The sequence below is a fragment of the Aquarana catesbeiana genome, linkage group LG05 (genome assembly GCF_042186555.1).
Source record: "Aquarana catesbeiana isolate 2022-GZ linkage group LG05, ASM4218655v1, whole genome shotgun sequence".
NCBI lineage: Eukaryota > Metazoa > Chordata > Amphibia > Anura > Ranidae > Aquarana > Aquarana catesbeiana.
Window position 1 is genome coordinate 68,302,347 of NC_133328.1, and position 24,384 is coordinate 68,326,730.

Below are 24,384 nucleotides of genomic sequence, written 5' to 3' on the forward strand. Positions count from 1 at the left end.
TCCCGCAGGAACCATGAAAGACAAAGAGGAAATTCCCAGCTCGACTCACCAACCAGTCTGCTTACCAACCAAATTAACATGTCCAACAGTCTGCGTTAAAAACAGGGGTTTAGTTAGCACACATTTGCAAATGCATGCGTAAGCTGCGAGGCCTCTTTACAGCACCCTGTGTTATGAGCGTCTCCACAGTGGGAGCACATGCATTCTAATGGATAGATAAGGGGCAGGTGGGCCTGGAGGAAAGTCCCAGCTCAACTCACCAACCGGTCTGCTTGCCAACCAAATGAACCTGTCCAACAGTATACGTTAAAAACAGGGGTTTAGTTAGCATGCATTTGCTAACGCATGCGTAAGCTGCAAGACCTCTTCACGGCACCCTTTGTATTGCTTGCAGATTCCATGTGCTCCTTGCTGTGAAGGCCAGTTGTAGGCATTAGAATGCATGTGCTCCCACTGTGGAGACACTCATAAATTTAATAGTGTTAGGACTGCAAGCAATACACAGGGTGCTGTGAAGAGGTCTTGCAGCTTACGCATGCGTTTGCAAATATGTGCTAACTAAACTCCTGTTTTAACGCAGACTGTTGGACAGGTTAATTCGGTTGGTAAGCAGACTGGTTGGTGAGTTGAGCTGGAAATTTCCTCTGTTTTTGTCTTTCATGCGTTTGCCCTTCCATGTGCTCCTTGCTGTGAAGGCCAGTTATAGGTGGGGGCAGGGGCCATTTCTTTGTTACTCCTGCAGGAACCATGTCTTGTCACACTGAGCAAATGCAATGCTGAGCTCTTTCCCTCTCTGGGCTCCACTCTCCTTATCCCTGGCTCTCCTGGAAGTTTGCAAGCATTTTGGGGTGCCCCACCAACCTGCTGAGCATTATCCTATAGCAGAGAATTAACTGGTCCAAAAGCTCCAGTAACTCTTGGTGCTGGACGTTGCCCAGCCACTGAAGTAAAACAGAGGACCAGCTGAGGGACAAGACAATGGGAGGAAAAAGCCTGCCACAGGTGACACCAAACTAACTGAGTGCCAAGCTGAGCCAAATGATTGACATTAGTGCAGGCACTGTGTGAGTGAGTGGGACCATGGCAGAAGGCATGACATGAATGGGGCACCTAGGGGGCTTGGGAGTACAAGATACAGCCTTGGTCCTTAACCTCACTATTTACATGGTGCACAGATTGCAGCTGGCTCTAGAATTGGCTGAGGACCCTGGCAGCAGATCAAGAGATACACGGAGCGCCTAGACTGCCCAGGTATACAGAGCATATGCCTGATCAATGGCCTCAGGATTTACCAGTGACACAGATGTCAGCCAGATCTAGAAATGACTGAGGACCCTGGCAGTAGGGCAGGAAATACATGGGTACCTAGATTGCCTGGGTGTTCAGGAAATATGTCTGATCATCACTAGAATTTCTCTGGGAAGTCAGCTGACACTAGAAATGATTGGAGACCCCAGCAGCATGCTGGGGCTTATTTAACTCCCACACTACAAGCTATTCATAGTGATGCAACATGCACTTTATTCGGCACTCCTCTAGGTGATCAGAAGGTGGTCTGCTAAATTCACAGCATTTTTCTTCTTAATACCTTTAAGGTGCCACCTCCTATCTATGCATGCATATCTTGGTGCCTCCTATTTTAAATCTGGTTATTATTTCATTATACCTTGAATGTCTGCCTCTTGTTCCAAAAATCTGCAGCCAATTGTTTGAAGAAGTGTTAAAAATGGGGGTGTGATTTTGTGGATGTGGATATAAATTAGGGTGTGAATTTGTGGGTGTGGTTAAACATGGGCGTGGTCAGTAGGAATGTCCCCAGATATTGCCTAAACAAATGTAGTAACCATAATTTAAACTTTAACTTAATATTACAGAATCTATCGAAAACTACAGCCTGCTGCGGGGCTCATGGAGAAAGCAGTTCAGGAGTTGTGCTAGGTAACCTATTCTGATGGTAACAGCTAAGGCATCCTCGTTGCTGGGAAGTGATGAAGAAAGACCACCCACTTCCAGGTTGTGTCCCAGTGCAATCTCTAGGTTACATGTTTCAGTGGAACACCACCTTTCTTATGAAAATACTTTTTTTTATGCTTATGCTTTATAATGACTTTGAAAGATGATTCAAGTTTTTTTTTTTTATATGATTTCTGCTTACCTGGTGGTGTGTTCAGTACATCTTAAATACTCACCCAGTCAGCAGATCCAGTGTTGTCCAGCTGGAATCCTCTTCTCTTCTGACAGTGCTTAGTCCCGCACCATAATGTTTTGTTGTGGTGTCATCAATAGGCTGCCAGCTGTACCGGGATCAGCCGACACACCTCCCGATAACGCACTGATAGCCTTGCCACTCCTCTTTTCCTGAATATAAGGCTATGCCTCCTGGGATATGTGACGTGCATATCCCAGGAGGCAAACTGAGCACAGTGCATGTCATTCGCCCAGGCGGTTGACATGCAAGGGGTGGTGGGGCTGGGCAAATTCTTAAAAAAAAAAATTAAAGGAAAAAAAAGATTGCTATTAATGTAGAGGATTGAAGGATGGGTGGAGCAGCGGGATAAAGTTTTGGAGGGTGAAGATTTTGGAGGGTCTCATACCCCATGATATGCACCTTGGGGCTATCAGTGATCAGTTTTATGTTTGCTTTTTCTATTAAAAATGTAAATTGTGTTGCACTGCTGCTCCTAACTGCTGTTCTCATGAGATCTGGCGTCAGTCACTACTGCAATGCTCACTGTTCTCCTTGTTGGAAAGGAATCTGTACTTGACTACCTGCGATGTAAAGATCTCTGTATTTCTGCTTCATTCATTCTATGCCTTTGTATTTTTCATCATCTCATGCTGCTATTCAAATGTTCCCCATCAGTCATCAGATCACCAAACCATCAAGGGGGCAGTTCTGAGGAGAGGAATCAAAGCTTTGCCTCTACAAGATGGTTACCTCCACACAAAGGCATGGTGTGGAACAAGGCATGGGAATTCAGTAGTGGAGTAAGATCAGTGCTACAGGGAGACTACAGGTTATACTGGTGACTAGTCCTTTGACTCTGCTTGCCTTTTCATGGGCACAGCTCCACAGTACATGTCTATTTTAACTGAATGTGCAGACATCTAGAAGTTCCTATACATACCTGCAGCTGATATGCTGAAATCCTGGTCCTTCCGATTAGGCAAAACACTGGCACTACCTTGTAGGGTTAAGCCTAGTACACACTGTCAATAGAAACCAGCCAACATTTGACCTGTGTGTATGGCAGACGGTCTGACAGAATCTGGTTGTTTGGCCAGCTTCTGTCGAAGGGGCATGACCAAAAAATGTCTGCCTATCGGCTCCCGATTGGCGCTCTTAGCCATTGGCAGAACACAATAGAACAGCAGGGGAGAGCACTGTACTAACATTGCATAGTTACTACAACATGTCCGACCTGAACTGTCAGTTTTACTTTCATTCATCCCACTGGGTTGAACTAAAAAAAACTAGCAGTGTATATGAGGCTTTAGAACTCGTCTGGTCTGTCTACTTTTTTACACATTCCTATTGACCAGTAGGGTAGCTCATCATAGTGATGGGTGAATAGAAATGTGTGGACAGCTCCAAGTATAAACAGGGCATGAGCAAAACACAATGTCACTTTTAACGGTGCATTTTTCTTTTAAAACCTATGCCAGGGCAAAAAAAAAAATCCATATATAATATACATACTGTAGATGCAATATATCTCTGCAATACATGTACATTTCTTCATACTTTACTCCTTTAGATGCTGCAAGTACAACATAATACCTGTTGATCTGCTTCAAATGCATTTAGCCCCAAAGCCCAGTTTTGGGCTGATAGTATTTTTGTGGACTGAGTGGCTTCAGCCCACTAAGTGTTCTGCTAAACTGCTCAACCACCCCTGCTCTCAGAACTCTACAACATAAAGGCTAAATACTCTGTAGTCCAAAATTAGAGCTTATCTCTTTGAGATAACACAGGAAGTGTGCAGAAGTCACAGGACAGCTCTAAATTTAACAGCAGGTACCTTTTTTTTTTTTTTTTTTTTTGCACTTATTAGATATAACAAAAGGCTTCCAAGGGTTTAACAGATCAAAAAGGAGCACATAAGAAGAGTTCATTGTTAGGGTTTACATACTGTATACTTTAACAAGTTGGTGCAGACTGATTTAAAATTTCACCTACTGTGCAGGAGATGATAGGAGCAATAATTAGGACAGTATTTTACACTCGCTGGTTCTAAATACTTTCAATTATTATTTATATGTTGGAAATGATGCCCCTAGATATAGTCATTACTGGTCACCAGCACAGAAAAAAAAACCCTGATATAATAGAATATTGCAGCGTATGTCTTTCTTCCATAAAGGATAGTAGAATCCCAGTCTTTGCTGGTTACGTTGACCACAATAAATTACTGGGATGTTTCATCTTTGGAACAAGTGAGTGTCAGAATCTCAGAGTAATGAATTGAAATTAAGTGCGGTATAAAAATATGACCCTTATGCCTGTAAAAGGTCAGAATAGATAATAACCAAATTGAATGGCAATGAGCGGCTATATTTTGTCTAAATTGTGAGTGCGTAAAAATGACTGGAATCACGCCAAAAATATATCTTATTCATGCGAAAGATAATAGTTACCTATTATGATGTATATGTAGCCACAAGGGAGATGTCGTTCTCTACCTACATCCTAACATTATTTTATTTTTAATTCCGTAATGTTGAGTAGAGGTGTCAGGCAGAAAGCTCTATCTCCTTCTCTCCTTATCAAGTTATTGATAAGAACAAAAGCAGATGTATATCATATGTCACCTCCAGTATATTTAAAGTGAAAAAGTCACACTAATCAATGAGATTTGCAAAAAATGAAAAGCAAACATACATTAAATGAATATCACACAACCCAAATCGTGAACACATATAAATGCATATGACATCTGCCAATAACAATGAGCGTATCTAGCAGCCCATCACGTGATTATACATCAGATGTGCAAGTGAAAAAAAGTAAAAATGGAGCAATGATTGAAATCTAAAATCCATAAGAATCAGTCCATCAAAAACCACAGTTTATAAGAGTGAACATCAAAAATTCAGATATTGAAGGTGAGTCCACAGTGATGAATGGTGAAGGTTCACACCAAAGTGACTAGTGAAATATGAGAATCTCCTCCACCACCAAAGTGGTGGATAATCACGTGATGGGCTGCTAGATACGCTCATTGTTATTGGCAGATGTCATATGCATTTATATGTGTTCACAATTTGGGTTGTGTGATATTCATTTAATGTATGTTTGCTTTTCATTTTTTGCAAATCTCATTGATTAGCGCGACTTTTTCACTTTATCTGTACATTTGTTTGGTGTAGTATAACACTTTAGTCGCAGCTCTTTTCTTTGTTTTTACTTATAGCGCAGTATTTTTTACATCCACCTCCAGTATATTGGCTACATTTTCAGGTACCTATAATAATATCATTATAGCTGTCTGATCTGACCGATTCTGGCTGGATCAAGTGACATTCTCTATGTCAGTAGGCACCAGCAAGACCAAGCATGAGGATATATAGGGACCTGTATAAGAAAAGTGTGCTAAAACCCTTTCAAGCAAGCAATCGGTGTCAAACTGCCATTTCTGGAGTAGAGCATTAAAAGAAGTATTTCTTTCTCAGCAAAACTGGAGTTTCATTTTGATTCAATAGACCTGGCAAGGATTTGCCCCTAGTAATATTCCTGTTATTTTAACTGGAACTCTGTCCTGCCAAGAGTTTAAAGCGGAACTACACTACATCTGAGCACCACAACCCAAAAACGCTATTTAATATATTTTTATTATGTAAAAAAAACTCCCCAGTCCATGTCTCCATGCTTTATTTTGCTGAGCAGTCACTTTGAAAAACACCCCCTAGCATTTCTGGCCATGTCTATCTTGAGTAAGGGCAGATAATTCATGTAGCATTTATCATAGCTCCCAACTGTCCCTGATTTTAAGGGACTGTCCCTGATTTGGAACAATGTCCCTCTGTCGCTCTTTCCTCCTCATTTGTCCCTCATTTTTGTTTGATTGATATAGCTGATTATAAAGAGCAATACTTATCTTTCAAAAAGTGTTCCCCAGTGCTAAACCTTTATCCAGATTCTAAATTGCTGCATCCAATATAAAGAACTAGTAGTGGTAAGCTACTTTGGATTTAACACATTTTTTTTGTATAATTCTCCTTTAAGAGGGCGTGGCAGGGGGTGTGCCCTATTCCTACATTCTTTTGCTAATAGGTGTATGGTTTACTTCCTGGGATCCATCTGCCATTAGCTCAGGCATGCAGACAGGAGGGTGTGCTTAGCTAAGAAAACCCCTCATCTCCTCCTGAAGACTCCTGGGATGTGTGACATAATTTGCTTAGGCCTGGAGATCAGGAAGTAACTGAAGAATAGTAAAAAACAAAAGTTTAAAAAACTAAATTTAAAACAAGTAAATATGATATACTTCCCTATCTATTTTCTAATGCAAGCAGCATAAGGATGACAAATAGTTAATGTTGATTGAGAAAGCGAAGTTCTGCTTTAAAGTGGTTGTTAAGTTGGTGATTACAGTTACTGGCATCCCTCTGTAATAACAAGATATACTGTGCAGTGTCTGTTTTTTTTTTTTTTAAATCATGCAGCTAAATACCTTCTTTCACATCTCTGGTGTACGGTTACGTGAACACCCGCCACTCACCTTCCCTGATCTGAGGACTACCACGGGAGGGGCTGAGATTCCCCTCTGATCTCAGTCGATCACATGAATGATGTCAGCCGGGAGGTCACGTGACCGAACATCGGTGATGTGAAATAAGGTACTTAGCTGCATGATTTAAAAAACAAACAAACACAGTATATCTTGTTATTAGAGAGGGGATGCCAGTAACTGTAATCACTAACTTTACAGACACATGTAATAGCGGGCAGAGGTGAGGGGCTGGGCGGGGAGGAGATGGCTCACACACTAGGAAATGACAGACAGGGAGGGAGGGGTTTAGGGGACAAATCAACTGACCACAGTATCATGGATCAGCAGCCATGATTACCATGCTCAGCACACACGGGGGGGGGGGGGGGGGACACACAGGAACAGGCAGGATCAACCAGGTATTTTACAGCATAGAAAGGGACTAATAACACAGCTCAAGCACTATGCTGTTTAACATGCTTTAAAGGAACAGGATTTTATTTTAAGAGTTACATCCGCTTTAAGTCAGTGGGCCTACAATGCTATCCAAGAAACAATGCAACTTTGAAAATTGCAGAAAGATGTCACTTAATATTTAGTTTTCTGAAAAAAAAAATCAATGGATCTATATTCAAGAGACTTCTCACACTGCTGCTAGGTGAGAGTGGAACTTTTAGTCACTTGAGTCTGTGCTATGCAACCCTCTTATGGGAGCCTGATAGTGCATGTGGATGAGGCCACTGTAGGGTTAGATGTGGATTGCACTGACCTCAACTTTCTACAGATATAGAGTCTGGAACATTATGAAAAAGAAGATATCAGCCTATATAATAGACCTTTTTGCATGCAGGCTCCCTAAATGTAGAAAGGTTTCTAATGCAGAATGCATAAAAGAATGAGACACTTCAAGAGATCCCAATACCAGATGAAACTAATCCAGGAGTGGACAGTACCCAAAAGAAAGTTAAAGTGACTTAAGAGTCTGTTTAAATACAAGCATTCATAATTTAATTAATTGTTACATTAAAGAGAACCAGTCATTAAGGACATTTGTAATAATCAGAATCTGGACTATTCTCTACCTGTGAGAGGAAAGAAATGTCCTGATTCCCTCCTCCACGCTAAACAGCATAGATGGAGAACTCACCAGCAACACTTGCAACTGTCTGAATACCCCAACATTGACTTCATCTGATTGGATGCAGTCTCTGTACGGCGGACAGTTTTTCATCCAGCTCCTCCAATGATGGTGCCAACAGGGCCAGCTTGAATTTTGACAGATTCAGCAAAAATCAGCAGAAATTTGAGTTGAGGATGGGCAGCTTGAGTGTCAGCCATCATGGAGATTGTTCTACCCCCTGGATGAACTCAATGCTGAGAATACAAACTCATATAACTGTCATATAACAAAGGGGCTGTCAGAATAACTTAAAAGAAAACTAAAGGCTTTGTTCATTGACTTTGCTACCCTCCTTCAGCAGTTTCTTTTGTCAGTACTGAGTTCAGCCATGAGATAGGACACCCTCTATAGAAGCCTCACAGCCTGACACTTTTGCACTGACAGGGAAAAAATAAGTATAAAAAATAAAAAAAGAAATAACTAAAAAAAAAATGCAATACTGTAAACATTTTCTGATTATGACAAATGCCCATTCTTGGCTGGTTCTGTACATATAAACATGAATGTGATAAACATCTTTAAAGTGCAAATTTTCCTTAATTTTATAATCACTCAACACATTAATCTTTCTGAATAACACACCTCCGTCCTGCCACTTAGGGCTGGCCACATCCAATATCTCCTTTTCTTAAATAATGCTAATGAGGGGCAATATTTTTTTTTTCATGTACAGGTTCCAGTTTGAAGAAACTTCTGTAACCCCTTTGAAGCATTTTAAAGCTTATTCCACCCTTAAAGTCATTGTAAATGATCACCTTGTAAAACAACCTATTCAGTTTAAAATATAAATGAAAGACAAAACATTTGTGTATAAATATAAAAAAAACATTATAAATACTTTTTTTTCCCCTTTTTTATAAGCGATCACATTCTCTCTGTTCTCAGCTGCATAAGAACTGGGGGGAAGAGAAGCAACAGTACATTGATCTTCAGGGGTGTCAGGACAAGTCTGATCATTGGAGGAGAGCACACTGAGCTCCCAGCATAGCTAGATAACTGACCACAGTGTGTCCTCCTGCTTAGTGTGGTCAGTTTATATTAGGAATGCAGAGGGACTAGCAGAAACACCAGGGATTTCACACAAAGGAAGCAATACAAACAGAACAGGGTACTTTCTCATACAAGTACATGGTACAGCAGGCACATATCAGGGATATGAAATGTTGGGGTAACAAGCACTTTAAATATCACCATAAGCTGGCCATAGATGGATCAAAATTTGGCCAGTCCCTGGTGAATTTTCATGAGGGTGTGGTCATCCCTGTTAAACAGAACTGCAGCTGCTGATCAGTGTATTCTGAAAGCACTAGGTCTTGCTATCTAAATACATTGCCCTATTGTGTCTGTAGGGGATACCTCAGTCCACCTCATTTATGTGGATGGAGGAATCTGTGTAAAGCGCTGTGTAAATTGACGGTACTATATAAGTACCTGAAATAAATAAATAAAAATAAATAAATCTGTTTGAATTACCATTTATGGCCAGCTTTAGTCTCACCTTCCCCTTTGACGCCAGTGCAATTAGCCAAAATGGGCAAATTTCATCAAAATCTCCTAATATTACACCATAGTTCCCGACTGTCCCTTATTTTGAGGGACTGTCCCTCCTTTTAAACAAAATCCCCCTGTCCCTCTTTTCTCCTCATTTGCCGTTTTTTTCCTTTAGAGGTTACAATGTATTATTTAACTACTGAAACTATTATACTATGCTAATGCCCTGCACACAAGATCGGACATTCCTACAACAAAATCCATGGATTTTTTCCGATGGATGTTGGCTCAAACTTGTCCTGCATACACACGGTCACACAAATCTTATCGGAAATTCCAAACGTCAAGAACGTGGTGACGTACAACACGTACGACGAGTGGAGAAAAATTAAGTTTAATAGCCAGTGCGGCTCTTCTGCTGTGTGTTGAAATTGTGTACACATGATCGGAATTTATGACAACGGATTTTGTTGTCGGAAAATTTGAGATCCAGATCTCAAATTTTGTGTGACGGAAATTCCGATGGAAAATGTCCGATGGAGCCTACGCATGGTCGGTATTTCCGACAACAATCTCCCATCGGACATTTTCCGTCGGAAAATCTGACCGTGTGTACGGGGCATAAATGTTTTGTGCATCCTCTGAATTCCTACATTTGTAGTTTCTACTAGCCAGTATTAATGGGGAATTGTGGTAAAAAGTACTTGTGGGTCTACCCAATCATTTTTTGAGTATTCATTCTTCACGATCTGTGTGCGTATCAGGGCTGTCTCTTTTGCCCACATACCTTGTGCTAAAAGGTGTCCCTCTTTTCCATGTCAGGAAGTTGGGAGGTATGTAACACGGTGATTTTTGTCAATGTCAATGTACACAGTCACCCTTGCCAGGAAAGTTTTGTCAGCCAAATGTGTGGGAGGAAACTGGGAAACCTACAAGAAATCCTGGCAAAGGTGGAGAACCCTATGTCTCAGGTGGACATTGAAGTCAGGGCTCCATCACTGCCAAGCAAGAGCACTAATCACTAAGCCACCATGCTTGTGTTTACCTGATAACTGTTTATGTTGTTGACTACTGAAGTGACCTTTCTTTGTACTTAAAGCTAAAAAAGATAAGTGTTTTGCAATTCAAAATGTATTTCTGTATCTTGCCCAGAACAGGCTCATTCTGCTTGCATGAGATTAAGATAAAATTAAGCCTGTAGATGGTAGCCTTATATTCTAGGTAAGCTTTTACAATGTACAGACACTTTGTACTAAGGCAACAGAGAGTCAACCTGGAAAATTTTTACATAGAAGTTTAAAAGTATCAGTATGCAGAGAGGTCAGAATGGTCAAAAAAGTCTAAGATACGTTACTACTGAACAGATGTCCCTAAGCTTTTAACTTGTGATACAGAAGACCGCAGCACACTACAGACCCATCATGGCTTACTTACCAAATTGGATTGTGTTTTTTGAAATACCATACTTTTAGAAATTTGAACAAGGAAAGATAAAATAACATTGGAAGATGACAGGGATCATACGAAATTAGATCTTATTGTGATGGCGACCAGTGTTCCAACCCAAGCACATTGTGATGGACAAGAGGTTTTAGGGACTTTTCTCCAAAAACACAAAATCAGACATCATTATAGACTAGCTAAATGACAACATACACAGGAAACAAGTGCAACAATTAGCTTTGGGATGCCGAAGGCAAGGATTAGTTCTTAATGGTGCCTGCAGTAGGGTGCATGACCTGCTTGGTGAAGTGAGTATACTGCAGAAAGAAGCTACTATATATAGTGTTGGAAGCTGTTTTGGGGGACATATTTTTGGGGTTATGTTCTATTATTACAGTGTTTTTTTTTTTTAGTTTTTTTTGGTACAGTAGAGTTACTCTCCTGTCCCACCACCTAAGTACCACCCAACACTACCCCACCCCTCCTCCACTCCCTTTTTTAAAGAACAAGGAACCAAATATCAGAAGCCCATACTGTGTACACAGGAAGTAAAAAAAAAACACATAGAGCAAATGGTTTGCGAGAGAGTTTTCTTGTCTATTGAGTAACTTAGGAAGGTTGTACATTACAGAATTTTCTTTCCTTCCACCACAGGTGGTGGAAGGAAAGAAAATTGATAGTGTTGCAGACTTATAGCCTGCAGCACTAATCGTTCGAGGAAAACCCAGCAGGCTGGTTTTACACAAGTCGGTCAAAAAGATGTTGCAGGATCAGATTCCAGCTGCACTATTGTAGCTAAAGGTCAGGCACAGAAGCAGACCAACAACTAGATTTTATAGGGAGCATCCTCTCTAATCCTTCCACTGGAAATACATATGCTCCATGTTTACTACCTCTCTTGTTATGGCAGGAGTCACCAATCAGCTCAGAACAATGGTGCAATCAACTGCTTTAATATAATTGGGGATATTCTTACAGTTAAATGAGTTACATTATTTCAAGTTAATTTGAAATTGCACTGCATTCATTTTTAAATTATTAGTTGCATTCTACATGTATTAGCATGCCTGCAATTAATTACATTTATTCAATGCACACTCAATAACTCTGTTATTTTACAGAATCAGTCAAAGAACACACTGCATTATACCACTGATTTAAAGGCTAAATCCACTCAATACATTCCTTTTGAGTGGGTGCTGGTAGTCAGTTTCATGCGTTAGCTTCATTTAACGTATCTTTAGGCAACCCTATATAAGGAGGCAATTCTCTGAAACCACTTAATCAGACAAATGTAATAAATGAATACTGACATGGCGGGCAGTGGTTTTAAAAACAATCTATTTTAACTAAATGGACAGATATTGTAATTTGTGACTAAATGATAGGGGGTTATATATATATTTCAGATATAAGCTGGCCATAGGTGGTGGAATTTTCTTTCCTGCAATCACGGGTTACAGAAAAAATAAAATTGCTTGATTCCCCCATCAATACAGTTCCCTCCCACTGAGCTATTGTGTTCTACTGGCGGGGGAAGCCATCTCTGCTGGGAGAACATAGTTATCATTGGTAGTGGCTTTAACCGCTGGCAATAATCACATTAAAAAACCTGACATGCTGGTTGTACCCAAGTCAATCGATGGCCTTGGGTACAATCAGCCTGCCTATAAATGCTTTTAATCCTGACCAGTTCAGCAGGGACCGGACGATTCAAACCATCTATGGCCAGCTTTACCACCTAAACCTGGAGCTACAGATTTTGTTGGCTGTAGGCTTATTATTATTATTTCAGGTACTTATATAGCGCTGTCAGTTTACGCAGCTCTGTACATATACATTGTACATTCACATCAGTCCCTACCTTCAAGGAGCTTACAATCTAAGGTCCCTAACTCACATTCATATACTAGGGCCAATTTAGACAGAAGCCAATTAACCTATCAGCATGTATTTGGAGTGATACTTTAATACTGTGTAATTTGATTTCCTGCTATTCAACTCAACTCAGAACACACACACCCATTCCCTCTGTCTTTTCATATGCTTCCTGTGTGGAATTAGAAGAGGCCAAATGTTGAGCAGGCTCTGCTGGCCTTTCTTATTAGAAAGCCCACCAAGCTCTGCAAAAAAAAAACTTATGGAAGCATCATGTATTAAATCTAATCTATCAATGGGTCCGCGCTTCAGACTAATAAAACACTGCTGCCCCCCTATGTGAGTAGGGAACACCTCAGTGATACCCCAAAGAGGTTAAAGTCAAAATATAGGGGATGGCGCTGTGTAAAAACAGAGAGTGTAAATGTGAGTGTTTTAAAGTGACAGGTGCTTTAGTGCGTGATACAATCCTACATAGATAGAAGATAAAAAAATTAAAAAATGTGAATTGACCAAAAATTAATAAATATTATAAGGTGATAAATCCTTGTTTGAATTGTCAACTATATATACAAACAATTATAATCCCATCCAATAAGAAAACCCAATCCTTATATTATCAAAATTATAGAGCATGTGTTAGCAATACCTTATTTAAATCCACTGATTAAAAAATGCAAAGTGACAAGTGCCAAATATAGAAAAACCGTGGTTGTCAGACCACAGTGCAATACACACAGTGCAATAATGTGCAAAAAACGTTAAAAATTAAAAATAATCTATTATATAAAAAATGTGTATCAAAAAAATATATATAGTCCCATATACTATTTAATATAAAAGTTCATAATGGTGATGCAATGTGCAGTGCAATAAATTATCATGCAAATCATATAACGTATTTCCCAGGAGATTCTTCTTTAATAATGGAGAGCCGTGCAATAGCTTTTAGCAATTTCCCCCAATCTGATTGCACTCACCGGAGCGCCCTGCCCCTGCAGGGGTATGAGCGTGTGATGTTAATCCTCAGCCTTTAATCGCTCCAATCCCACTGGTGCCAGTATCCTTCCACTTGACCCAATCCAGGTAAATCACTCGTTGAGAGGGAGAGGGGGACTCACTGTCCCTTGCTGTAGCACAGATCCCAGCCGGACATCCACTTTCATGTGTTAAATAAAAAATAAAAAATCCTTCATAGCGTAACTTTGTTTATAATTAATTATTTTATTTGTGTAATACAGTCCAACACCAAGACTGAATCCACTCAAACCAATAGAAAAACCTTTAAAATGGTGTTAACAAAAGAAGAGAGGGAGCTCGCAGGCTCACTGCCTCTCCACACAGTCCGGGGACGCAGCGCTATTAAAAAACGCCACTTGCGTTCCACCGGTCTGCTTCCCGGAACCACGATACACGGAAGTGACGTTGTGCGTGGCAAGATAGTCCCGCCTTACGCGTTTTCATCATACGGACGTCATCGGAGAGCGCCTCTGATGACGTCCGTATGATGAAACGCGTAAGCACACACAACGTCACTTCCGTGTATCGTGGTTCTGGGAACCAGACCGGTGGAACGCAAGCGCCGGTTTTTAGTAGCGCTGCGTCCCCGTACTGTGTGGAGAGGCAGATTGGGGGAAATTGCTAAAAGCTATTGCACGGCTCTCCATTATTAAAGAAGAATCTCCTGGGAAATACATTATATGATTTGCATGATAATTTATTGCACTGCACATTGCATCACCATTATGAACTTTTATATTAAATAGTATATGGGACTATATATATTTTTTTGATACACATTTTTTATATAATAGATTATTTTTAATTTTTAACGTTTTTTGCACATTATTGCACTGTGGTCTGACAGCCACAGTTTTTCTATATTTGGCACTTGTCACTTTGCATTTTTTAATCAGTGGATTTAAATAAGGTATTGCTAACACATGCTCTATAATTTTGATAATATAAGGATTGGGTTTGCTTATTGGATGGGATTATAATTGTTTGTATATATAGTTGACAATTCAAACAAGGATTTATCACCTTATAATATTTATTAATTTTTGGTTAATTCACATTTTTTTATTTTTTTATTTTTTATGTGTAGGATTGTATCACGCACTAAAGCACCTGTCACTTTAAAACACTCACATTTACACTCTCTGTTTTTACACAGCGCCATCCCCTATATTTTGACTTTAATCATGTATTAAATGTTTATTAAATGTTTATTTACGTGTGAAATAAGGATTTTAAGACAAGTAATAAGAAAATTATATACATTAAAGACCAATTTATAAAGATGTAGTCATTAAAGCCATTATCGATTCCCTTTATAGGGTAAGTTCACCTTCGGGAACATGTTGCATGCTCCGCCCGATTTTAGGGTAATAACATGTACCCGATCTTGCCGCCGCTCTCCGATCCCCACACTCCCTGTGACAGCAGGCCAGTGATCTCTCCATACCTGCTGTCACTATTTCAGAAATCCTTGTGAATCAGTTAACTACAAGTACCAACAGCCTTTGCGGCTGTCGGCTTATAGATTTCAATGAACTACCAGGGCGCTGTTGAGCATTCTAGTAGTTCATTGAGTCTTCCTGTCTATGTGAAACTGCCTGCCCATACAATGTCTGACTGATAGTCTGTAGCAGTCCTGCCTGGCACATGTGATCTGCTGATAGCTGGTGCAATGCTTTACAGGCTACTAAAAAAAAAAAAAAATTGTAATTGCATTTTTTTTTTTACCTGCAAAAAATGTGCATTAATTTTTTTTGTTTTTGTTTTTAAAAAGGTGACCTTATCCTTTAAGAACTATTAGTATCAGTATTTATTTTATAATTATAGACACTATTTACAACTTTTGATATTATTTCTAAATGGAATCTATAGACATTCTAAGTATCTTATTTATGCAATACATGTACATGCCAGTTAGTTTTCATAGGGCTTAAGCTGGCCTGTACACTGGTAGTTTGTTCGAAAAAGCTTTTGGTTTCGGAACGTTCGATCCATTTCAGTGGCGGCTAGTGCTCAATCCCCCCCCCCAGCCAGCCAGCCAACCACATAACCCAAACAACCCCCCCGATGCTTGTTCGCTCAAGCTTCTAAAAAAATAAAACACCATTGGAAACCATGCGTCCGGTGCCCTGCATGTAGATTAGGGGCCGGGCGCATGGATTAGGGGGGCGGCGCCCCTGCGCCCCTAATGGACGGGCTGCCACTGGTCCTTTTTCTAATGGTTAGTTGGGAAAAGGCAATGCTTGTTTTCCACTTTAGTGACAATAAAATTTGAAGGAGCAAGATAAAAAATTTTTCTTAAATAAACAAAATTCTAACTGCGAAAGTGGATTTGATTCAGGAAAAATCATACATATTGTAACAAAACCTTTTTAATACGTCTGGGATTCCATTCAGATAGCTGGTCTGGACAAAATATGAGGGGAAATTTAAGTAAAATTGACTCCATGATGGCATAAAAGAATGTTCTTATGAACAATTTCTGTATGAACATTTGAACAAAAATCTAACTGTTTAGATCCGTTGTCCAACAGGGCTATTGACTGCCTGCTTGGTACCCAGAAAGTCAATAATGAGAAAGTATGTAAATCCACATATGAAATATATTAATGGTAATAAAATTAGTTAGTGTTACTAAACCCGCAACAGTAAAATCAGTCTGCATATGCAGTAAAGCATGCTTGTTAGACTCACTGTGGAACCTAAGGGGTTAATCCTCTGCATTGTGTACAAAGGCTGTTTGCTCCTGTCTTCTCTGATCCTACCCTTCCTCCACTGTCCCCAATCCATTTCCTAGAACAGAGCCTTAGGGGCAAGCTGCACATGCTCAGTTTGGTGTGTATTGCTACAGAGTTTTTTTCTTTTCTTGTGAGAGTGCATGTGATCAGCACAGGGCCAATCAGCACTGTCCAGACAGAGGGTCAGGTGTCCTGCAGGCTCATTGGACAATCAGTGGAGAATGACAACTCCTCCTACAAGCTTTAACCAGTGCTCTGCTGGGCACTGATAGAAGTCACAAGACTGCTATATACTGCTGATGAGAAAATGTATTTAGCAGTTTATACTTACTAAAACTATTGCCATGTTCTGTGTACTGTGGGAGACCAGATATAGTGAATGCAGGGTCCTGGGTTTAGTAACACTTTAAAGTAGAACTATAGGTAAAACTTTTTTTTCAATTTGGATAGAGCAATAAATGATTGGATTATAACCCCTGTCAGATTTTTTGCTATTTGTGTCCCAAAGCAGAGATTTCCCTTCACTTCCTGCCCCATAGCCAAACAGGAAATGAGAGGAAATCCCTGCAAATTAAGGGAATTCCTTGGGGACCCACAGGTCACCAGAACTAGTATCTGGAGGATTTCCCCTCTATCACTTTTTTGGGGACAACCCAAAATTTAGGATTTTCTTTTACTTTCACCTTCATTAATAATGGTAAACAGAACAAATAGAAAGGTTGAATCTCCTTAACGTGGGCATAGACAGCAAAAAAAACTGACAAGCATTCTAATCCCTCTGCACTCCATTCAAAACTAAAAGAAGGTTTTCCCTTAGTTATACTTTAAAGAGGAACTGCAGTCTGCTCACATAATTTGTAATAAAAACATCTTTGCCACTTTGCATATTATTTCATATATAGTATGATTCTGTACTTGCCAAATATGCTGCAGAAATCTCCCTGCACTAAGTTTGGCTGCAACCATTTTAACTATGGGCAGCTGAAGCTGCTGCCTGTTCACTTCCTGGATTTACACAGACACACAGAGGCACACCTCCAACTCTGCCGCCCTCTTATGACTCATCCCCCCTCCCTTCCTGGCAAACTCTCACAAGAGTGAGAGAGAGAGCTGTGCATGATGTCATAAGCCTAGGCTGTATAAGATATTTACTGGCAGAAAAAAAATGTTCTACTATCCAAAGTTAAAACAACAAGGGCAGAAGATTTATTAGATGTGTAGCACCTTGGTGTTAAGGCAGGGTTGCTCCTAAATTTACCTGCCAGGTATAGCTGCCTTGGCTAATTGTTGAGAATCAATTGATTTCACCCTAAGTCTCTCTTTTGCCGCTAGGTGGCTGGGTACTTGGTGGCATTAGATATGAGAAGGGCAATGCAAGGTCAGATTATGGGTATATGGGGTATCCCAGCCAATGGCCAGGGGTTTTCTTAAATCCTTTGGCCTGCTGGGATATGCCATGGTGAAGGGACCTTCCTCCAGCACTACTGCTGCTGATTCTGGTCAGACCACTCCAGCCTGGGCATAGTCTTCCATGGAGGAGTCTAGTTCGTCCGGTGACCCCACTGAGACCGCAGTGGAATTGTCAGTACCTGCTGCCACCACTCGCTCTGAGCCTTCTACCACAAGCAAATAGTGCCAGCGGCTCCCCTCCCGTCTAAGGAAATTCAAGTGCCTACCTCAACTACTACCCCGGGGGCTACGGTGACCGAGGATTGCGGTCCTATGGTTCTCACTCATTTGGCCCAGTATGTTTGTTCATCTTGAAACAAGGAAGGTAAACAATCTCAAGTTCAGCCCCGGTGGTGCCTGAGATTGGTAAGCAAAGTGGGAGAGAAAGATGTATGAGATGAATAGAGTGACTGCTGCATGAAGTTGTCGAGATGTACCGGGTAGTGAAAATATCCCTGTTGTACTGTTCATCTTCCAAACTTGAAGGGAAAAGTATTCTTGCTGTTGACGGAGTCGCTAAGATATTACCGCCTTAAAGTATTTCATGAAGAAATTGTTATCGTTGAAGATGGCCTAGAAGCCAGGGCTGAGGGCCCCACTGTTACCTGTTTTACATATGTCTGACGAAATAACTCAAATGATGTCAATTCAATAAGAAGAAATATATATAAAACACAAAGCGCTGTGATGCTAAATAGCTGATAATTACATATAAAACCAAGTGAGGCTGCTATCAAAAGAGAGTGTTTTCAGAGTCACTTAAAAAGAATAAATAATGATATTTGAAGCGCTTCACAATGTGCATGAAAATGAATATATAAGAATAAATATAAATAGTAAAATAAATCCAGCGGTGAGTAAAAATTCCTAAAAAATCCAGCAATCAAAATAGTGTAAAATTATAAAAAATTAGTGACACCAAATGTGTAAAAAAATTCACATAAAAAATCCACATAAAAATAAATATATAGGGATGTATTCAGAAGGTTCAATTATACAGGTGTAGAATCCTGATTGGTATAGAGCTTTTGATCACTAGCAAAGCTGTTTAAAAACACTTGCTTAATCAAGGTGCTCATTGACCTTCATAGTAACAATGTGCTTTTTGCTTCTATTCACAACCAATGTGAGAATCATAAACAGGCAGATAAGAGAAAAAAACCAATCATTGTGCAATAGTTAGGATACCAAGGTACACAGGCAAGCTTCAATCCACTCACGTGTGCCTTATAATGATAAGGCATATGCAGGTTTTACTATAGCAGACAGCCACCTTAGACAGGAGCAGATTCAGTGCAGTACACTGTGTGATACTGCTGATCTGCACAGAGCGTCCTTGGCTCCTCCCACGCGTTACATCACAGTCACGTGACTTTTTCACGTCCCCAGACGACGTCCTATCGTGACGAAACGCGTAGGGAGGCGCCTACGACGGTGACGTCATCACGTTCTCGGACGGGCTTTGCAGTACAGGAAGTGAATCGCGGTACACGGAGACACCGCTGCTGTGTATGATACCTCTCATGCCACATTGTTTTTCTGCCAAATTGTAAGTGCAATTCCTTTACTTTATTAAAACCTTTTATCATACGTTATTGCGCTATGGATGTGTTTTGCTTTTTATTTCCGGTTATGATCGAGTGTTAAAGCTACTGGTCCCGCTCTGTATCTGTGGTTTTGGGAGACCATAATCCCTATGCTGGGCGAGACTGCCGTAATAGCAGTCATCGCCGTCCGGTAAGCAGACCATACTTACACACTCCTTGGTGGATTGACTACTTCTTATCACATCTCTCCTGGACGAGGGTTTTTTTCTTTTTTTCTTTTTTGTGGACTCTACTATTATGTTTTGGACTATTTACACATATTGTTTTTATATATACTTTTTCACACGCATCTGTGAACAAAGTTTGTTTTTGATTGATTGATTTTGCTTATGTATCTATTGATTGATGTGATGTCACTTGGTGGGTCCTTACTTATATTTTTTTATAAGTCACATTTATATTTATAGCGCTGCACTTTGCTGTTTACGACAATATTATGTTGTCTCCGTAAATGTCAAAGGAGAAGATGTAACAGTGCCAGATCCCAGGTACTACTGGTAAATACCATAAAGATGCTACTATTACCCGTACCATGGATTACAAATGTGTGTTGTGTGATGTCAAGGACACTATGCTGAGAGCCACTTCACACTCACATACAAGTTATTGCTAGTGGAGAACATTCCAGAGAGCTGTACTGCCCGGACTGTGCTGGACTGAATGCTGCCGGCAGATACAGGGAGTGCCCAGCTGAGCCACGTGGGCTAAAGTTGAAGTTGTTGGGGTGATCCACCCTGAAAAGTGACCTGTGACCTTCAGCAGGTTGTTTTTTCTCAAGTGATGAATACAATCTTCTTTGTCCCCGGCTGTCATGTGGACAGACTGAGGATACCTTTGCAAGGAGACCTATGTCCCGAAGTGCGGTCCCTTGCACCATGGCCTGGCTGCTGGTTGCTTGAAATGCAGCTGTGCCTTCTTGTCCCAAAAGAAGAAGGGAAACTGCTGGGAAGTATTTCCACCCCAAGTGAAATTGATGGACTGTGACACGTCATGGACACTGGGTGTGTAGGTAGTTAGAATAGGTTGTAATAACAAGGAAAGTTCTTATCATTCAAGTGGATAATGGACTAACCCATTCATCAGAACTGTTCCTAGTGTTGGTCACCAGGTGGCGTGAGCGGCACTGGCCTGAGTGAACTTTATTCACATTATGAGCATTTAATAGAATGTGCTAAGTGAAAGTTTATGTTTGATTAGGAAAGAAGAGTGGCATTCTTGGCTGAGAATGGGGCCTGCTTTCACTATGTAAATAATGTAAATATTTTATAGGGTGTATTTACACTGCTATGCTGTCTTGGGCTGAGAACAATTGGAAACCATTTAATCACGTATGTATATACTGCACTATGTTAACATAGGATAGGATGCATTTGCATTGCTATTTATTCTCTTTTAGGTGTTACTATGTCGTTGCGTCTTCTTTGGCTAAGGAGAGACAGGGATCTAACCTGACGACAACACTAACCCTCTTTTATATCTTGTTATTATTGTATATATTAGATAGATAGTTAGGAAGCAATACCATTGCCTTTACTTGCCTTTAAAACTGTATCTAAATATTTTTGATATTCTGTTGTCATATGTGATTTACCATTTCTCATGTGACTATGTTTATTTCACGTGGTACGACACATACACTGTTACTTTGTTATTCTTTCCTTGTTTCCCCACCCATCCCAGTTTTTGTCAGTACATTCGCTCTCAGGCTTGAGAGCTTAAAAATGAATTTTTTCTGCAAACTCCGAGACGTAGTTTTGTAGGCAGTGGGTGGATGTAGTTCACTGGTGTTTATGCAGGGTTGCTTCTAAATTTACCGGCCAGGTATAGCTGCCTTGGCTAATTGTTGAGGATCAGTTGATTTCACTCTAAGTTTATAATTGCTGCACTTCTCTCTTTTGCCACTAGGTGGCTGGATACTTGGTGGCATTAGATGTTAAAAGGGCAATGCAAGGTCAGATTATGGGTATATGGGGTATCCCAGCCAATTGTCAGGGGTTTTCTTAAATCCCTTGGCCTGCTGGGAGAACCTATATATTTGGTTGGAGTCAGGTGATCGGGGTGATGTGCCACCTGGACAGCTGTCTGGGTGGACATGTGTTTTATTGCCCAGACTGCTAGGCCGGAGTTTGGGCCCATTCATGGGCACATCTGGCTGCTAGGCTGTCTGAGGACCTATCCAGAAGCAAGAGAGAGCAGTTGGGATTTCGGCTTGCGGTCCCACCAGAAGTGACAGTTCTACTGGCTGGAGAACCTGTCATGGTCGGAGGTAGAGATGAAGCTGTCGCCAGTAAGGGACCATCCGCCTTATTACCAGGGACCACAGTGAGTAGCTGAAGCAAGTACCGGAGCAGTATTCTCACCACCCGGGGATGGTAAAGATTCCGGAAACTTCAGTGGAAATCAAGCCAGGCACCCAGCCAGCGGAGGTGAAGCTTGCAGAGCAGCCTTGTGTGTCAAGCCAGGGACTGAGCAGGCCAGTGGGGTGAAGCTTGAGAAGTATCTTGAGTTCCAAGCTAGGGACCCAGCAGAGAGGCGGGGGTGACACTTGAGGAAGATACTACCGTGAAGTTTGGAGAAGCTCAAGGGATTCGGTGGCAATGAATCATCTATTCTAGTGAGATACTGGGAGCTCAGTGGGCTGAAGAACTACAAGAAGTGATTGTAGTGAAAGCGAAAGGAACTGTTACGCTTTGTGTTAGGAACTGTTAAAGACTGTTGCCATAGGAGACAGCATTCCTACACATGCAGATGTGGCGTCTTGCTGGATGCCTTTCCCTGCATGGCTGTCCTCCTGTTGAAGTCTCGGAGTCTGCCAATTGATCTTGCAACTACCTAGGGTTCCCTGGCCCTAACTCTCTCTCCCAAAGTTCTGTTGAGAGAAATAAAATCTCTTTTGCATTTAAGAAGTTTCTGGCGCCCAATCAATCTACCTTGCATTACACCCACTATGCCATACAACCCACCATATACAGAAGGATGTCAGCTATCTCTGGCCCTGGACATTCTCATTAGATCGAAGGAGGCCTGGGACCTTGCTACAGATGAAAAGATGAAAAAATGACTGAAGTTCCGCTTTAAATATGTGACAAGCACACTGAATTGCTGAGTAACATACAAAACATTTTTTAAGGGTTTTTAAGTCTGAACTCCAGACAGATATAAAAGGCACAAAAAAGGCAGCTCTGTATTCTCTAATATATCATGAAATGTATTCATGAAATTAATTTTTTAAATACGAACAGGTGAAGTGACTTGGTATCAGCCTCTTGCAGCCCCTGTACAGCAGAGCTCAGACTGAGAAAGGCAGAAGTAGCATAAGGAGAAAGACAGTTGTTCTGCAGTAAAAGAAACATTTTCCCTTGAGAAAGTCACGTGACCTGTGACGCAACACGTCGGGAGGAGCCAGTGACGTCACCTCCAGTGTTTCGTTAGACCAGACGTGTAGTGAGGAGGAAAGCTGTGTGCACCACTGATCGTTCAATTAGTGTTTTTGAGCCAAACCAAATGTGAGTTAATGGCTCATATTAATCGTGAGTTTATGAATACACAGCAATCTTGCGCAGTGATGTCTTTTTTATCTTTGAGAGCAATCTTTTAGAAATGATCCATTTGGGAGAAAAACAGACCATCTGAACCACGGGAAATCCATAAGCTCATCGGAGTGAGGATCCATGATCTGGAAATTGTTATTTGACTCAGGACTTTTGATTCAATTATTCTCTGAAGGTGAATAGGAACTTTACCTCCAGGTGGTGGTTCATCTTTGTTGGGACTTTTTCTTCATATTTTTTATCATATTTTTATCATTACTGTGTGTATATTTGGATTATATTTTTACTCACAGAGGAAGCAGCATTAGCAATTGGTTATGTAGCACAATTTTTGATTATTGGATATCGCATTGTTACTTATTATTATTTACAATAGGTGCACTATTATTATTATTGTAGTACAAGGAACATGCTGATAATTGGAAAGAGCAGAGTGACAGAGAGATTCATTTATCAGCCTGCTACTCCTTTCACTATCCAAACACATGGCGGGGGTGGGAAGGAGACCTGTAAATGTCTATAAACTATTGCAAAGAAAGATCAGGTCTTATTCGCTGCCAGATAGGACTTTGCAGTGTGGCATCTTTGATCTTAGCACTTGATAAGGAAGTGTTACTAAACAAGTCACAGCAGATTAAAACAGGAAATAATCAACATGTATGATGACCTTATGATAACAAAGAGAAACTTGAGTTGTACGGTTAAAAAATGATGATTATCGCTTTGACAATTCTGCTGCAAATATACATTTTATTTGTACAGATTCCAGGGCTTATACTATACTATACATAAACAGCAAGAACACTTACACAAGTGAAATGAAAACAGGCTTCCAGACCAAGCCATTTATTGATTTGTCACATACACATGTGTAACAAAATATGGAGAGCAGATGTTCAAGTCATCCTCTCTGTCCTGGGCCGTGCCACATGCTGCTCACACAGTGTGACTTCTGCATACCTCTGCACAGCAGACAGGAAGAGGAGACGGGATGTTGGGAGAGGAAGTGGTCTTAGCTGGTCAGAAATTTGAACCTTTACCTGTAGAAGAAATAAAAGCCCATCTTCACGCTCAGGTGCCTACACTTTACCTTCTGTTCATACCCTCGTTGTCTTGTGTGTCTGCTGGAAATTAAAAAAAAGCCCTATGTAAACTCCAAGTTGATCTGGTTGTAGTTTACACTGGTTTTAGAATCTTCCTCCCTGTAAAGTACAAGTTCACCATACATGGCTCAGTTTTTCTTATTCAGCCAGAGGGCTGAATAAAAAAAAAAACTAGACGGATATCCGCATCCACACATTATTATTATTATTATTA